Genomic DNA, 15,828 nt, shown 5'->3' on the forward strand with positions numbered 1-15,828 from the left:
CCAGCTCGCCCTTCCTGCCGCCCTTCCCCCGGGGTCCTAACTCCCGACTTTGTTGCTCTATAAACATAATAACAATAATTATTCTCTCATTGGACACATAGCCATCTTCTTTGTTTGCAGGCTTAGATAAATATCATTCAAATCATGGAGTCTGATTCATGAGTCAGGACGATGGCAGCCCTCCAAAACCTCCTTGCCCATGGAGAGTGTGTTTGTGTGAGAGAGATAGAGAGTTTCACTGTATGAAGAGTAAGAAACTGGAAGCCAAGTGAATTAAATACAAAGCAGATAATTATGTGTAATTCATTTACTGACTAATGATTGCACCTGGTATGGAGGTTTATGAATTCCTTTGACTCTGCATAGGTTTTTCAAAAACAATCTCCCTGCTACAAGATAAAAACTAGGCTGACGTTTCTTAACAGACCAGCGTTTACACTAGCGTTATTGTAAGATTCTGCCTTTTTGGCACATTTCTTATTTTATATCATGACATTTCACTTTTCCTGGGTTCATCTGGTGTCTCTTTGACAGTGACAGTTGCTCAGTGGTGGTCATGGCTGGGTGTCACTGCAGAAAGGAGCCATCGCTCGGCTCCTGAAAGCCGCGCAGTGCAATTAGACGTGGTGCTTATCTCCTGTCTGCTGCAGCCAAACCTTGCCGTGGAGACCATGCCCTTGGCAGGGGAGCAGCAGGTCATGGTCCCCTTCCCCTCCGCTGGGATCACCAGCAAATTGGCACTCTTTTCATGGTGTCACCCAGTTGTTACCGCAGCCTGATGCCATTACCCCTTCCAGTACCACCCTGGGTTGATTTCAGGTTGAAGACCCAAAGATAAAACTTTAGTGGGTTGAAAAACCTTATGCTAACCCAGAGAAACCCAGCAGCGATGTCTCAGTGTTGATAGCAGCCTGTGTGACACCAGCCCCGGTGACCTGTCTCTGCCTCCGCAGCTGGAGCGGGGCACTGAGCCCGTGCTGAGGCCTCGCTCCGCACCTGCAGCAGTGGAGACGCTGCCCGAGGTGATGGTCTTGCAAGTGGCAGAAACAAAAGAGCTTTTCCAGTTGCATTCCCTGTGCAATTGCTCGGTGTAAGCCCCTCTCCCAGCATGTTAACGTGCTAAAGGCAGCTTACCTTCATCATCCCCTCCACCCCCCCAAATAAAACTATGCACTCAGTCAGTTGCTCAGGTCCTCTGGGATGGTGGTTCATCAAATCAACAGACATTTGCTGTGTTTCCTGCTGAAGCCTGTCTGGACCATCATATACCTGGGGTCATTTTTTCATGAGCCAGGGTGCGCGAAGGTCAACGTGCAGCGTCTGTGCATGGGCAGCGCGGTACCTCTGCAGCGCTGGGTGAATGCACGCTTCTGGGAGATGCCCTTTAAGACCGACTTTGGGAAGGGACCAAAACAGGAATAACATATAAGGGAAAGGGGACGTTATTTGGCAGTTTGAATAGAGACTATTTAATAAATCACGAGATAATCACATTGAAGAAAGAAACCCCAGTGCTGATTACATGAACATACACTTTCTAGCATTATTTGCCACTGCGTATTTACTGAGGGGTAACGGGGTGAAGCTGAGCCATTGGCTGCCAATAAAACAGCCGTAGTGTCTGATGTGGCTCCCGCTGCTGCAGGAGCACACACTCGGGGGTGTCTCGGTGGAGGTGTCCCCATCCTGGGTGCGGTGATGGGAGAGTGACTGGATGCGCTGGGCACCATCCATCCCCCCTGTGGCGCTGAGGCCGGGTCTCGCTCGGGCAAGCGGCCGCGGGGCTGCTCTCCCCACCCGCGGCAGCCAGGGCACGAAAAAACATCAGCCACAACTAAAAGTAACCGTATGCTCTGCTATTTTTGATTTGAGCGATTTGTAATTAGAAAAGCCAAAACCAGCTCATCTTGTTCGCATGAGTACTCCCATTGACTAAAATGCAGTCAGCATGCGCGTTAATTTTGGACCTGTGCAATCCTCTTCCGATGAAGATCTGGCAAGCTAGAACAGATTGCAGTCTGTGAGATACTCGCAGTGTGATAGTGCTTTACCTGTAGGTGGATCCTCATTGTAGATAGTGAGCTGCAGAGCCAATGAGCCTGATTCACTGCTGTGCCACTCCAGTTTTTCAGTGGAATAACACCACTGAATCATCAGCAAAGTTGAAATAACAAATAATAAAATGGGAGCATTGTGTCTAAGTTTGCAGCATGTCTACGGAAACGACTAGCTCCTTCTTGCAGAACCATTCACCTAGAAGGATTTGTTTCAGTTCAAAATGTATCAAGAATATGACAATGTGTCTAGGCTAAAGTTTTATATGTCAAAAACCTAATTAAAATCTAATATAACAGCTAGCGTGGGACTCTCTTGGTATGTTTATGTGGTGATTAACTTTTTCTTTATATTCAGAAAAACAGGATTTTTGAGAAGAGAGCTTAAACAGCTTCTGAAAAGACCCAACTTTTGATGCAGCTCATTTCTATGCACCAGATGGGCACCATGTAAAGCTTAGAAATAGTTAAAAACCTAGTCCTGGTTTCTTTTCAATTTATGAAAAGACTCACCAAGCAATTGAAAAGAACTGAGTAATTGTGATCTTTTTGCAAGTAATGTTCTGCAAAAGCCAACTACAGGCAGTAAGCAAGCTTGAAATTAGTAGTTCTAATTATAAAGTGTATACATAAAACAATGTAGCATCATAAATAAAGGCCAAGTTCAAATGATGCAATAGGAACAGCAGAACATCATATACAGATGGACAAACAATCTGGTAAGTGAAACACTTCTAAATCATCCATATTTTTCCAATAATAGCAACAAAAAAAAGGTAAAATAATTGCAGTGCTTTGGTTTATTTTGTGTAAGTTTTACAGTAACGCTGTCTCAGTGCCACCTGATGCTCGTGCTTCTGTTGCAGAGCAGTCTTCCTTGGACGACGTTCACAGTCACGGTGTCGAATTCCGTAATGAGAGCCCGTCGCAAGCACAAGCTGCTGTGGGAGCCCATGGCTCCCGTCACCCAGGTCCTTTGTCTTTATCAGGGGGCTGCTCCATGACTCACTTCCATTGCCATCGCTGAACGCAGCTATCAAATGCCACAGCTTTTTTTATTATTATTATTTATTAATTTTTATTTTTGAGCTTGAGCCCGTGTGCTCTCCAGGAAAGCCAGGCTGTCATCAAGCGCAGGCTGCGGAGCTTGAACCAGGGCTACCTCCAGCACAACGCCGGGGCTGTGCTCAGCGGTATGTTTGGTTCGTTCCCCCCGAGCTCCACTGAACTGCGACGACGCTTCACGTTCTGCACAGGGAACGTGAAACTCCAGCATCATGGAGCAGTGTCACTGCAGCTCCCCTCGGAACGAAGCACGTGCAATACCTGCCGCGCTCCTTACAGAACTGCCCTCAAAACTACGTCCTGGATGCACGCAGAGAAGGTGAATACCTTAGGGAAATGTTTTTATTTATTCTTCTTGGGTGCCTATATGGCAATCACCCATGCAGCATGATCCAGGATGTTGAAAACCATTTCATTATGTTCTATAAATAAAGGACTGATGTGGTTCAATTGTATCAATTATGCAACTCTTCTAAGTGGTGTAGGCAAGGGTAAGCGCCGGCGAAGGGCACTCCCTCTGTACCCACTGCTGCTGTGGGCACGTCTTCTGTTTACCTGCTCCTCATATACCACAGAGAGATGAATCTGCCCACTTCTATTTACCGCTGTGCCACTGACTCCTCTTTGGTCAGGAGCTTTTCCGATGCACAGATGACACAACGAAACAGAAAATGGAAGTCCAGACACTGCTGTGTGTGAGTCTGTTGTGCAAGATGCAAGTGTGGCCGTACAGTAATTTCAAGCAAAGCATCGGTTTTAAACAATGTTTAAACTGACACCATTATTATGCAATATAATTAATTATGGCTAGAAGGGCATTTGAGGTTAGTTGGCGCTACCTTTGTCCATTTTATAATTATACCAAGAAGAGGATGACTAAGTTGTGCCTAAGCTAATTGTATCCATTTGGTTTTATCCCTCCTCTTCACCACTGCAAGTTACTTGCATTCTGGACTGGGAGGTTTTCTGAGGGGTTTGGGTGCGTTTGTGCTGAACACAGTGCTGGCCGGGCAGCCTCAGGTAACACTGCAGTAGTAGCACTAGCAATAATTACAGATAGTCAAAGTGATAAGTGCAAAGCAAATGTCACTTTTTTTCCCACAGCTGTGCCAGTTACCTGCAAGAGATTTATTCTGTCTGCTCCTGCTCTGGGTGTTCTAGGACAGAGGATCGAGCTGGTGTCCTCCAGACGCGCAGGGAACCCAGCAGAGCCCTCTGGAGAGCGGCTGAGGACCGGGGGCTGATGGAGGCAGCAGCACCCGCGGGGCCAGCCGCGGTGCCGAGGGGGTGCCTGGGGGTGGTGGGGGTGGGGAGGGTTGGTGGTCCAGAGTCCCAGTGCGGCTCAGTGTCCCAGGCTGAGGGAGCCAGGCTGGAGCTGAGCACTGCCCTGGCCTGGGCCGCCTGCGCGCAGCCGCCGGACAGCCTGCCCAGAGGTGGTGGGGCGTAAGCCGTCTCCTGTGAATGTTACCTGGCAGCGTCAGGATTAAAAACAAACAAAAAACTCAGCCAACCAAACAAAAAAACACCACCAAAAACCCCCAAACCCAATGATGATAGATTTACCCTGGAAAGGAATTTAGTAATACGTGGTCTTGTTTGGCTACGACAAACGGCTGTAGTCCTCAGCTGATGGCTGGAAACTGGACTGCACTTATGTAAAATAGAACTGCCTGCAAGGATTGAACGCTGTAATTAACAGGCAGTTTTAGAAATTATTGGCTAATGCCATTTAATAGAAATACTGCCAACTATTGTTGTAAAAACTTGGTTCGCTCCTTCTGTGGTAATATAAAATGATTCACCAGGGCTTCACTGGGAAGAGATACCTTTGTCTGTTACATATTGTTACCTACAGTTTTAGAGTCGTTTAATACGACAATACGAATTTTGAAATTTAAATATATTTCCCAAAACTGACTAGCGGGCCAACTGCCTCCTGCTCCGAGCCGCAGTGTTGGTGATACAACCTGCCCTGTTTACCGTGAGATGGCATTTCTGACCCAGCCCCGCGGCAGCCGAGGCAGCTTTTGCCACTGATGGTGTTTAAGCAGTTACAAGTTTAAAGGTTTCTGTAGCAGGCAGATATGTTTATGTGAGCCTGAGCAGCTCCACCTAGAATATTTCCTTTGCAGGGTGTACAGTATCATTCAGAGAATTAATCTGTATTTTCGGTAACAAACTGAACCACACTGGAGAGTACAGGTAGCTCTGCGATACGGTGCTCTGCTCATGCGATGTAGCTGTTGTATCACGTTATATCACCTCAGAACCATTTTCACAGTGCTGCAATAGTGACCGAAAGGTTATTTCTCAAACCTTGTCACCCAGAAGGTACCAGCTGAGAAGTTTCTGTTTGATTGCTAAAGAGTAAAAAGCAACAAGTGAATATTGGCAAATCTCAGATGAGGCACGATGTGGATGTTGCACACCTCAGCCTAACGCCCACCTCCGCTTCAGGGAAAGGAGAAACCAGACCTGCAGACATGCTACTCGCCTCCTGGTTTGAGAGTTCCCCCTCACCTGTTTGGAAATGAACTCCAGAACCTCACTGCTTTCTATTTACTGCACCAGAGCCAGTGATCGCGCAGTGCTTCCGAAGAGTCAGCAGTTGCACCCCTATTACAGCATTTTATGATGCCTATTAATGTATAGATTTAGAAGAAAAGGCGGTCTGTGCGGAGACTGGCCTTCCTGGTAGAAGAGGGGGAGCTAGAGTCCTCTCTCTGTTCATCTGGAAGCAGCCCCAAGGCGAGGCCCCGGTGTGCCGGGGAGGGTGGCCATTGTGGGAGTGTGACCGGCCGCAGCCGGGCCACCTCAGGGCAGGGCTCAGGCAGACATCAGACAAAGGCAGCGCTCCCAGAGCCTGGCTTCTGGCTGCAGCCACCGGCGAGTTTAAGCACAGGGGCTCTGTGGGCCTCAAGGGCAAGAGGCAATGCCCCTACCTTGTTTCAAAGGCGGGCACTTCAGAGCACAGGGGCATCGGCTCCCAGAAACGCTGGTGGTCAGCCCCTTCCTGACATGCCTGAAGGGAGTGAGACAGGGGTGCTGACAGCTCCAAAGGGATTTGGGTGCCCTATCCCACTGCCTTCCAGTAGTATGGACTGTGACAAGCTCTTGGAGAACCCATAAAACCCAGCCCCACTGTCCAAGGCAGGGTCCAGCCACCCCCGAGGCTGAAGTGCTCATAAAGGTGGTGAAGCTGGTATATTAACAAATAATATTGAGTGAATTGATTTTCCCTTCCTGCATTGCTGTCTCTGCTCTATTCCCTCCATTGATCTAGGCACTAAAAGACAATTTATTCCCATGTCCAGACCCCATGTATCATTGTATCAGGGGACTTCTTGTCCACTCGCTAGAAACTGTGAAGATGTGAATGCACCTTCTCTTTTGAAATGTTACTCCATCCTCCCACACCTCTTTCTTTGCTAACTGCAGTCAGCCATCCCTGGGACTGACACCCACTCTGCTCCCAACTCACCCATGAACAGACATGAAAACAGACCTTGCTAAATAGACTGCAGCTCCCGTTCCAGGCGCTTGGACACTACATCTGACCCATAAATGAGAGACCACTGTGTGGGTAAGGACGCCGGGCTTCAGCGCTCACTCCATGGCGCAGGTGACTCATCCTGGCCCTCACCACAGCAGCGCTGAGGTGCTCCAGGACTTATGAACTGAGCCAAGTGGAGGCTACTGCTGGTCCTGAGGAGGTGTTTGGGAACATCTCCCCATAGGGATGGGCCCCACACAACCTGAACAAGAAGGTGGCTGAACTCCCCAAGGACCCCTGATTCCACGCTGACGGCTCCCGTGGGCCTCCTTGCAGACTGTGTCACAGCTGGAGCATCTGGCTGAGCAGCTGAAGGTGCACTAGAGCCCCTCGGCCCGCTCCTCCTGCCCGCCCTCCCAGGGAAAGCCCTACAGCCGTGCCCTCGCTTCTGGTAAAAGTTTTCCACTTTTTGTACCAACAGCTTCCTGCGAAGACGGAGGACACAGAGCAAACGGAAAGCTCGGTGTGGGACACGGTGCAAAAGAGGTTTCAAAAGGTGAAGGGAGGAAAAGCTACCTCGTGCTGGTACCATAATGGCTCAGCACTGATGCCATAAATAAAAGGAAATGTGTTGGACGTTTTATTTTGCTTGTGTGGTAAACTGTACAGTTAGAGTCTGAATAAACCTCTTTTGTCAATTTTATTACCTTCCTGATATAAAAATAAATAAACTTAAACAAAAGAGTGGAGACCTGCCACACCAGCCTGGTTCAATAAGAACTGCACTGACAAGGGAATAATTTTGACCTAAAGCTGAGGGGATAAAACGATAAACTTTTGGGAAGGCAAAGCCCCTCCAGAACAAGCTGTGGAGCACAGGAGGATCTAGAATAAAGAATGAAAAAGGGTATTCTTCCAAAAGGAAAGGAAAATCCAAAAATGACATAAAATTTTTGCTACCAGAACTGCTTTCTAGTTTGATGGGAAGGCTGCATGCAACAGCTGCTCAGAAATAGGAGCGCGGCAGAGTAATAGCAGCTGGGAGCATTTTAATGATTGCTAAAAAAGAAATAAAATCACAAGTAAATGATACAGTGTATTAAGTAACTATTAATAGGCTGAATATAAAACAGACATCAAGAAATCATGCTTTTACTTTGCAGTTAATCTCAACAGTGAGTTCTAGGCTTACCACCCCAGTACCCGCATGGGAACCTCAGTAGGCAGCAACACGTAATTAGCGCTGGGTGGAGGTGAATCAACCCCTTTCCGTCATGAAGCCAAGGAGAGACCCTCAGACCATCTGCCAAAGGTGGGCGGGTGGGTGAATAAGAGTGTTACTTTCTTGCTAGACTCCAATCAGGGCGCCACACCTTGTGATAGCATCTCTGTAATAAGCAAACAACTTTAAATGATGTTGTGTCACTGCAGGAGAGTGACCCAGCAAGTCAGGTTTCACGTGCACGAGGGACTGCAGGTGCTCACACTCGCCTGGGAACCCTCAGCCCGCCCAGCAGAGGAACCTGACCTTTCAGACTGGGTCTCCTTCGTGAGAGATGCACGTGGTCCACGCCAGCGCTGGCACCATGCGAACATCCTACTTGCTTTTCTGTGCATCGCTGTTGAAAGTCTTCTAATGTGCTGTAAGGAGATTACAAACCTAAGTCCATCACAGAAATACAATCCCATTAGTATGGGTACAAGGAAAGATGAGAGGATTATGTATATTTCTTCTCATTAGCGAGACATGCCCGATGCTGCATGCCCAAGTGTTCCTGCAGGGTCGTTACCTCCTGCACTGCGCCCGCCCTTCCTCTATTGCAACTCCACGGTCCAGTCCCAGTCAGAGGGGAGGTGTCTGCTCTGCTCTGCCAAGCCTTTCTGGCCGTAAAGGCCCCAGTGAATCCCAGTCCCAGCCCTCCATGAGGCTAGCCCATGTCTGCACTAACCAGCATTTCCAGGAGTTTTGTCTTCCACAGACATGGAGCGACTCAGGGGCGTCACTGATGCCGTGGCTGCAGCCAGGCCCCCACAGGAGAGACCCTCAGGCCACCCAAGGGCATGCCCGCTTGGCGAAGCCATGTTTGTCCTGCTCTGGCTCCAGTCAGACCTGGTGGCTTTCCAACCATTTTGTTTCTTGCTTTCTATAGTAGTACTTACCTCAGGATTGTACTTCAGACCCCAGTGAACCAAGGTTATACCTAGTGAAACTCAACCGTCTTCTGTGATTTCAAACTACTATAGGCCATTGTGCAAATGTGTATTTTGGCAAGTGCCTGGCCCTTCCTGTTGACTGAACTACTCATGCTCTCTAGAAACCACCATTCCTGTCCCTAGCACTCCATGCAGATCACCTTACCCTTTCTTCTTCCTTATTTTTTCCTTTTATTCAAACTAGTTGAATCCTTGCCAGGTGCCAGGATCTGACACTACCATACTCTTCTGCCCATTGGCCTGGTAGGCTCGTTCCTCCTCTGTTCCCATTTCTTCCCCTTAGAGTTCCTGCCCTGAGGTAACACAAAGGCCGTGGCAACAATGGCAGGAAGATCATCCTTGGTGGAAGGCTGGAAGAAAGGGATTCCCAACAGGAGAAATAGGTGTGTCCTGGTTAGGTTGCTTCTGAGTTTGACCTGCTCTACCACTCCCTACCAAAAATGCCCTCAACCAACACTGCAGGCTCATGCTGAAGCTCTCATAAACTCAACACGTGTAATCAACAGGCTTCTTCTGAAAGGGATTAGCCAAAGCACTAGAAAAGATGAAGATGTCTTACATAAGGTATCAGTACATTTTTCCTGGGAATATTGTAGGGCAAGTTCACACAGTATCCATGTCCAGATACAAGAAGGTAGCTAGGAACGGCCAGCATGGGTCTACTACAGACAAAGTGTACCCAACCAACACAGCTGTCATCTGTGCTGGAATGAGGGGATGGATGGACGAGGTGGGGGAAGCGGTTACTTCAGTTTTAGCATGGCCTTTGACATTGTCTGCCATATGGGCCAAACTGGAGTGGTATTGCCTGAATGGATGGACCACAGCCTGGCTGAAAAAAGCTGGGCCATGAAGCTCAAAGGATAATAATGGTCAACAACTAGGCATTTAATTGGCATTTACAGATGGCATTCCTCAAGTGACAACGCCTGGGCCTGTCTCCACCAGCAACCTGGATGCCAGAGCAGAATGGTTCCTCAGCCAGTTTGGGCATCACATTGAACTGATGCTGTAGGTCATTATGCTGGAGGACAAGGCAGCCATTCAGGTGGTCTTCATCAGCCTTAAAGACAAGCCTGACAGAAATCTTCTGAAATTCAGCAAGGACAAATGTAAAGTCTGCACCTGACACAGAATAAACCCGTGCGACAGCACAGGCTGGGAACCGAGCGGGTAGAAAGCAGCTTTGCTAAAAGAAGGACCTGGGCTCCTGGTGGACAACATGCTGAAGGGCCAGCAGTGCGCCTTTGCCGTGATGGCGGCTGGTGGCACCCGGGGCTGCCAGCGAGAATAGAGCCGGGCTCTCTGCAGAGGTGCACAGCACGAGCAATGACCGCGAGCTGCAGCAGGAGAAATCCCATTGGATGGCACAGAAGACATTTTCCAAAATAAGAGCAGTTAAACTGGAGCAGGCACCTAGAGAGGTTTGTGAAATCCCCACCCTTGGAGATTTCAAAAATGCGATGGACAAATCCCTCAGCAACCTAAGCTAATGGTGAAGTTACTCTGCTTTGAGGAGGCCGGAGTGCAGCCCTCCAGATGTCCCTTCCAGCCGATAATATTTTGTGGGTTGCTTTGTTGGGGTTTTTTTGATAGCTGCCAATCAGGGAGATCTGGCTGAAGTTAATTATTCATCAAAAAGAATGGAAGCTGTTATCTCTATAGCATCACCTGCCAATCATTTATTTACAAAATGAATGAATTCTGAATATGCATCATAAGTCCAGACAGTGAAGAGTCTTCACTTCAGAGATTTTTTACATTTAAGGATCAAAGAACTGAACTTTCTCTCTCAGATCTTCAAATTAAGTAGAAAAGAGGTCCTGCCGCTAGCACACGGGAGTCAAATGTGCAAAAAACTCCTCAGTTCAGAACTAGCATGAGAAAGACTATTTCTCGCCTTTGTTTTGGATATATGCAGCTCTCACACGTCCTTGTGGTGGCAACTTAATGTGTCGAGAGGCTTTCTGATGAAACCATTGTTTTGGCCTGAAATGTGAAAGCAACACTTGAGATCCTGCCTCCAAACCCAACCCCTGCCGCAGTATTTGCCTCCCACCGTGGGCTGCTTGGTTCAGATGGAAAACCACGGCCCATCTCTAGTGCCGATCTACTGTGGCACAGAGGTACGAAGCAGCCTGTGCCCTTGGGCATGCAGGGGACAACCTCCCAGGATGGGGCCCAACGCCGTGGGGGACTCTCTAGACCAGGACAGGTGAAGAGCGTGGATGCGTGCGGTGCAGCCCTGCAGCACAGAGGGGTTGCCACCGCGTGTGTGGCCAAGTCCCAGCCAACACGCCGTGCTCCACGCTAGTTATGTGCAGCCACTTGTCCAGCAGCTCAGGCTGCAAAAAGTTCAGAAAAAATAGCTAGCTGCCATAAAAAAAAAAAAAAATAAAAAAAAAATCAAAGCACGCTACACAGGTGGGGCTGGGTCCATGAGGCCCTGCCTCCACGCAGCACCGGCTGCAAGGGCAGGAATGTCAGCACCGCAGGAGACGCCAAGGCCACAGCACTTCCTCATTTGGGACGGGTATTTTCACCCACCAGTCTCTGGAGAGACACAGGTCACTCCTGCGAGTCTCAGCCCCGAATGCCCCCCCCCGCCCCAAAGCCCCAGATGACCCAGCCCTTCTGCAAGCTTCTTGCTGTCAGAACAAGGACTAATGCTCAGGAAAGGCACCGGATTTGTCCCCTATCTCTGCATCAGTTACCAACACAAAAATGGGGCCAAGAAGAAAAAAATAAATAAATAACAGTAAAAACCCAAACATATTTGAAAGTATGTTCAGAAACAAACAAGCAAAACCTCTTATCCAAACAAATCATAGTTAGATCTTGGGTGAGACCGTGTTTATGAAGGTTTAGCCAAGAAGCTTGCTTGGAGATACTTCTCCAGCCTTAACATAACACTACCAGCCTGGACAAGTGCTACTAGAAAACACCTCATTAAAATGCTGTTGTGGTATTTATTTATAGATAGTAATTTATATCACACCCATCATACACACCGATCTGGCAGCTACCATCGGCAAATTGGACTGCTTCTCCCACAGTACTCCCTGCCCCGAATCCACTCCCCGATGCCCCCGCTCCCTCACCGACACAACCGCTGCCCTCTCGGACCCGGCACCGTCCCGCGGGACAGCAGTGCCGCTCTGAATAACCCCTCCTTGTCCGCTGCTCCCCAGCCCGGCAGTGCTCTGCAGACACGCAGGTGGGGTATCAAAGACACACCAGCCCCATCCAGAGCCAGCCACGCCGCCACGGTGCCCTGCAGCTGGTTGTGCTCGGGCACAACCGGCAGCCGCTGCAGAGCTCGGCCTTGCCATGGGCAAGCTGGAGTCTGCATTTGCCGGAGGGTCCCAGTGGCTTTGGAACACACCAAGGATAATACCAGAGAAGATCATCCGCAGGTCGTAGACACCAGCGCAACAGCCAGCGTGATAAAACACCTTATAAGAAAGCACGGGGTGCCTCTTCAGTGGAGGGAGGGAAGGAAAAAAAGGAAAAAAAAAAAGATTGGCAAAAAAAAAGAGGTTAGATGAGGTAGCTGAGACTGCCGGGGGCAATCTGAAATCAGTTTACATTAGAGCAGGTTGCTCTTGCTTTCGCTACAGCAGTTGTCACGCTTGGTAAGAATAACGAGCCATTCATACGGCAGCCACCGTTGTGCAGCTCAGCACACGCAGCCTGGTGGAAACAAATCCAAGAAAATGCAGTGGCTAGGATGGGACTTCTTTTTTCAAAAAGCACATAAAATGGTTATGTAAAAAAGTTTCCACTTCAGGAATCTGTGAGAATAATTGTTTCCCTGTAAGAGGACTTCGTTACTGGAGCACCTGATGTTTTACCCTAAATCTGCACTTTAGATCTGCAGCTCCTAGGTCCTTCCCACTATCTGGCCCCTTCAATCTCCAACTTTTTCAAATACTTTCAAGCTCATCAGCTATCTAAAGTTCCACCTCCGTGCGTGCCCAGAACTGCCCCAGTCCTGACAGGGCCAAGCAGCTCAGCCCAATTCACACCTAAGTCTGATCAGGATCCAGAAACTGGGCGTTGCTTTGCCTAAATCCCCTGAGGGCTTTGATCAGGGATTATATGTTACCTGGTGACTGTTTCACGTAAAATGCATAAACAGTCCTGGGAGCAGAGTCCAGAATCTCAGACTCCCATGGGAATGCTGGAACCAGGAGGTAAGACAGCCATGCACGTGCACTTGCTCTCCGGCCCCATGATTCAGCAGCACGTTGTGCAGAGCAGCAGATCCTCAGCAGAGAGCGGGTCCGGAGTGTCCAGCTCCGTCCCTTGAGGTCTGGGTGCTCTGCTGGAGGTGGCAGATGGGAACAAACAGCCTGAGGAGAACTGTCACCCTGCTTGTGGCTTCCCGGCTGCTGGTGAGCCGTGGTGCAGATCAGATGTCTTTACTGTGACAGAAAGGCTGCCCATGCTCACCTTCCAGAGGAGCTGTTGGACTGGGTCACTGCAGCAGTAGCATTTAAGACTTAAAATTGCCCTATCAGTCTCTCTGGCCACCACACTGAATGCTTTGGTCCTTGTCTGGAAGTGCCAGGCTTGCCTCGGGCACGCTGCAGGGACGGCTGGCTCTAAAGGCAGAAGCTGTGCAGGGGAAATCAAAAAACACAGAGCTTAATACTGAGACATCAAAGTACTCTTGGGTATAACTTCAACAATTTGTAATCGCATCTGCAAACAGCTACACCACACAGTTGCTCAGCCTGGGCACTCGGGTCTTGGCGCACAGCGGGAGGAGTTTTATGAATTGGCACGTGCTAGGGGAGAAAGGCACTGGGAAAATCTGCCCCGCTGCCATCGCTACGCAGAAACACAGCCTTCCCCTGCCCCAGAGGCACAGCGGCTCCCGCCCTGGGGATGCTCTCCCTCACACGCACCATGCGTTCGTCTCAGCCGGGACCATCTGGGGGAGAACGGAAACAACTTTGTTTCTTGTAAAAAAGTGAAAAATTGTGTTTAGATCATTAAATAGCAAAACACTTCCTGTATCTTTTTTCACTGCTCATAGATATTAGAAACATTTTTTTCCTAAGCAGAAGTATTTTTTACCATAAAAATGCACAAATTGTGACATTTCTTTGAGGCAACATCCAGCTGGACAAGCTTCCATCGGGACCAAACTCATGACTGTGCAGCTTCTTCTGGTTGCTTTCTAATTTTACTACACAAATTATATTTGCGACAGTAGAAATTGATAATGCTACCCTTGACCAAATTCATAAAAATGCTTTGGAAAACACCGTATTTTGCTCACAAATGCAAAGCAAAGTTGTTTCTAAGTTTCACGTACCGCAGCAACTGTTCCACAGTGAATTCCCCCATTTGGTGCAGTGCTCAGGAAGTTCCTTTGGCAACCACTCAGCACACCGGCACACAGGCAGAGATCATCAGGAGAGAGCCACAGGCCAAGCCGCTTCTGACAAACGCTCTCAGGCTTCCTTCTGGCTGAGACGCCAGGATGAAGAGCAAAGCTGTTCACGTTGCCCCCAGGCCACGATTTGTGGGCGACACCTCCTTCTGATACTTCAGAAGAATGATAAAAGAAAGACAAAGCTGGGAAAATGCTTCTGAATTGTGTGCTTCAGCCAAAAGGAGCCCCACCTGGTTTTCACCACTAACGCCACGGCTCATCTTTGGATTTCCATTGCGTTCGCCATCACAGGCAGCACGAGGGGCTCTGCAGCTGAAAGCCGGGGCAGCTGCCAAGCGCGCTGTAGGGCATTGCAGTGGCTTCCCCCCCCAGGACACGTCTGCTCCACGGCTCGGCACAAGCAGGAGCAGAAGCACAGCACTGGTGGGTCCCACCCCAAGACCCACATTAGCTACAGAGGGCTGCAGATACACGTACAAAAGGCTGACACTTGTTGCCACGAAGGTTGAGCGGTATTTTTATTGTGTCACAAGTGTGTATGCATCGGTCAAATTGTAAGGGCCAAAGGGGACAGCAGACAAGGAGCAGCCTTAGCACTTGGCCCCTAAAATAGCACAGCCTTTTGTGATGATCTTGGGCTACTCCTGAAGCACAGCCAGATACCTGAGTATCAATAAATGTCTGCAAATATGGCAGGCTATAAGCAAGACCTCTTTATTAGAAAGGCTATGGGCTATATGAACTATACAAAAGGCAGCTGGTGGGTGAACAAGAAGGGCTCGGGCTCACCTCTGCCACAGGCTGAGGTGCAGCAAAGCACAGTATTTAGGGGAAGCAGAAGTTGTTTCTCTGAGGCTGATGATGGCCAGGTGCGTGAAGCTCCAAGGTCCAAGTTGAAGAATCATGTCACCCTGCCATTTCCCATCAGAGAAGCTTGCTTGGTCCAGCAAGAGCAGTGCAGAGCTCTGATTCCCAGCACCGTTTGCAGGGCGTTAGTATGCCCCCCTGTGCAAATCAATAATGGCTTCGGGGGAAAATTAGCAGATGGGCACGGAAGAAAAATCCCAAGGGTTTTTTTTTGCCTCGCCTCTGTGATAATAGGCTACTTATGATTTTCTGAAACCACCTGCATATTTTCCCAGGCATCCTGGCTACCGGTTAGAGGAGTGTTTGTCTCTGCAGCGGTGTGTGCAGCACCAGGCTTGCTTTTCATTAAATGCATTTGTGTGCAAAAGCCTGCACGGTCCAGAAGTTCACTGTCATGATGCCACTGAGGGGTGACAAGGCGGCGATGACTAACGCTCAGGCTTGGGTTCAGGGAATGCTTAACAATTTCTAGCTAATCCCACAGCTTCAGGACAGTCACCTGACATCCTGGTACCCCAGTTTTCCCATTGCTGTAAGGGGAAGAAGTAAATCCTCACTGGTATTTAGGGGAAGAAGTAAATCCTCACTAGTATTTAGAGGAAGACTGCAGTGTGTCGGTGTTGTTAAAGACTCCTGCAGCTCGCTAGGCAACTCAGGAACAACAGATGTTACCCATACCAAAGCACAACAAGGGGAAACAGCACAACATCCAGGGGCAGGAGCAGAAA

This window comes from Rissa tridactyla, chromosome 4, assembly GCF_028500815.1.
Source record: "Rissa tridactyla isolate bRisTri1 chromosome 4, bRisTri1.patW.cur.20221130, whole genome shotgun sequence".
Lineage (NCBI taxonomy): Eukaryota > Metazoa > Chordata > Aves > Charadriiformes > Laridae > Rissa > Rissa tridactyla.